Raw genomic sequence first — 2,985 nt, 5'->3', positions numbered from 1 at the left:
TTTTTTTTTGGTTTTTCGAGACAGGGTTTTTCTGTGGTTTTGGAGCCTGTCCTGGAACTAGCTCTTGTAGACCAGGCTGGTCTCGAACTCACAGAGATCTGCCTGCTAGTCTTATAATCACTCCCCTTTTGCAGCTGAGAGCAGAAGAGTCGCAGAGGTGCCTTTAGATCAGCTAATCAGCTATCTAACTAAAGTGAGAGAGTTGGCCCCAGGGAAGCACCGGCTTGGCCCAGATCCACCTGATGACCCAGTCTCTGCTCTGCGTGGCCTCCACGTCTGATGCATCATTCCCTCTATCCTTATCAGCACTCAATGGCTCTGCCTATAGTATACCTGTAAGCTTTGGGGTGAATGACAAGATGTCTGGATAATAAGGGGCATGGTGATGTTCTTCCGCCACCTGGAGAAACCTTCAGGCAAGCAGGAAGAGGCTGTTTCCACTTCACCTCACCTTGCATCTCTCACAGAGGCTATCTCTGGCATCTCCTGCTTGGTGGCCTAGAGAAGTCCTTGTGACTATTCTGGCATCAAACTTCTGCATGGACTTTTACACGAAAGGAGACTTAGTGATACCAAGCCTTTTCTTTGGAGGCCTCCAGACTCAATTTTCATTCTTTACTCCTGTGCTGGGCATTCTGAGTCCAGTAGCTTCATGGACATGAGTGGCAGTCATGATGACAGCAGTGGCAGGTCCTTAAGTCCTCTGCCCTCTGAACCCCATATTGGTAATGCCCTCGAACCGCAGGGTCAGCTATGTCCCCTAAGTACTTGTTCAGCCCTTGTTCAGCTCGTGGCATACATTTCTAGTTCCTGTGTTCAGTTCCTTCCTGATTGAGATGCCCAGGGTGGTTTCGTTTCTAGAACCCCTCAGTAGCACACCCACCTTCCAGTCCCTTACTCTGCGTTTTTCTTTCTAAAGTTTCACGTGTTCCGTTCCCAGCAGCATATAGAGAAGTCCCCCATTCCCTTTCTCTCTGTCCCTTTTCCCCCTTTGAGTTGGTGGCTTAAGTAGGATTTCTTTCTCTTGCAACTGAAGGTGCATGACCCATGGGTTAGTCTGACCCCAAATACCTTAGAGAGTGGCTATTGTTCACCCCATTTATAGATAAAGAAACGGAGGCTCTAGGCAGTGAAGGGGTGCTGCTAACTCTCAGGTTGTCTAGTGAACCAGATAGGGGCACCTCATCTGCAGAATGTGTCTCCAAATGTCTCCCACAGTGGGCGGATGAGTTCCTGAAGGCAGAAGGATACATTCCTCTTGGCTCTGGGAAAGAAGTCCCAGAGGACAGAGCATGGACGGTTTCAGCCCCTGTGCTTTCTAAGCCAGGAACCGAAGAGAAGAGGGAGAAAGAGCCTACCCGAGTCTACGCAGTCAGTTCTGTTCCCTCCTTAGGTCATAAAATTCTAGGTAGCCATAGGGATAGGATCTGGACCCAGCCCTTCCACTTCCTTTTCCCCTTCTTTCTCCTTCCTCTTCCATTCCCTTTCCCCTTCTTCAACACTGTACTATGTGACTAGACAATGAACATGCCTGCACCACTGCTTATTCAAGTGTCTATGTACGGATGCTGATGAATGTGTGCTCTTAGGACATTGTGCTGTGCCTGTGCTTTCAGTACCGGTGGATGGGACAAACGGATGAGCGAGTGAGTGAAAGAGCTGTTTTCTCAAATAGATTATTATAATCACGTGACACATAGGGGCTGTGTTTAACACTACTAAAACCCCTCTGTGTTCCTATTTATTTCAGTCACTCAGCAAAGATTCCTTGTCAATGGTGAGGGTGATTTTGCGCTCTAATTGCTGTCAGAGTTTGCCGTGTGTCACAGGGTTGTGTCGCGAAATTTCCATGGATGATGCAGAGCCTGGCTGAGCCTTGAAGAGTAACTGAAGGAAGGGCATCTCTCCTTAACTGAGGAATCTCTAGGTGAAAGGGGCATGGTGGGGTTTAAGACAGTCTGCAAATCAACCCTGACAGGGGAGTGGGTTCTAATGAGATTGGCAGGAAGTCATCCCTGCCCCGTGTCCAGCTCCATCAGAGGCAATGAACCCAGACCTCTGTTTACAGAGAGGAACTGGAAGCCAATGACACAAAACCAACTCAGCACAGCTCCCTGGGAATACAACGGCATGAGCCGCCGTCAGTGTCCTTCCAGGCTAGGAACTGGCAGGCCTGTCGGAGGCATCCTATCATTAAAACTGCCCCAGGGTGCAGCTCGTGTTCCAGGCTCAGTGAAAGCGTGGGGATGGAAGGAGTGGAAACAGAGCACGGGGTGCCTCGGTTCACAGACCAGCCTACCTCTAGCCTCTCCACTGCTATCTAGAGCTGTGACAGGAGGGGGGCAGGCCAGCAGTGGCCCTTTGGCCTTGTCACCTCCCAAGACAGTTTTACAACACTGTAATCCTAGTGTATTTACGAAGAAGCCTGAGTTTCCCTGGGCGATTGCAGATCAAACTCAAGCCAAAATGGAGTCCTGTACCCTCGTGCTCTGAATCGGGGAGGTGAAAAAAGTGCCTTCAGAAAGGGCTTCTTCTCCTGGCTGGCTCTATGGAGTAAGACCTGCTGGTCCCTGGCACCAGGCAAACTAGCTCCCTCTACATGGAGGAGAAAGGATGAGGCTTCCTCCCCTCCCCCCTCCCCCCACTGTGCCTGCCTGTTGATTTTATTATCCTAGTTGCTTTCTTTTTAACAAGGCATCATAACCTCTCAACCTGATTAGAAGATTAGCCTGTTGTTAAAGCAAAAGCAAACCCAATCCAGTCTATACTAGTTTAAGCAGGAAACAGGATTGTACTACGACAAAAAATGCCTGTGAGAATTCAGTGGGAAGTATACGTGTGGTCCTCTGAGGGGACCTGAAGTGGCGGGAAGAATGTCTAGGTTAGTTTTTATTTCTGCTCCACACTCCTCCAGTGCTGTTTGTGCGCTCTCTCTCTCTCTCTCTCTCTCTCTCTCTCTCTCTCTCTCTCTCTCTCTCTCTCTCT

This window comes from Microtus ochrogaster, unplaced genomic scaffold (genome assembly GCF_000317375.1).
Source record: "Microtus ochrogaster isolate Prairie Vole_2 unplaced genomic scaffold, MicOch1.0 UNK1, whole genome shotgun sequence".
NCBI classification, from domain to species: Eukaryota; Metazoa; Chordata; class Mammalia; order Rodentia; family Cricetidae; genus Microtus; species Microtus ochrogaster.
This window is presented reverse-complemented; position numbering follows the sequence as displayed.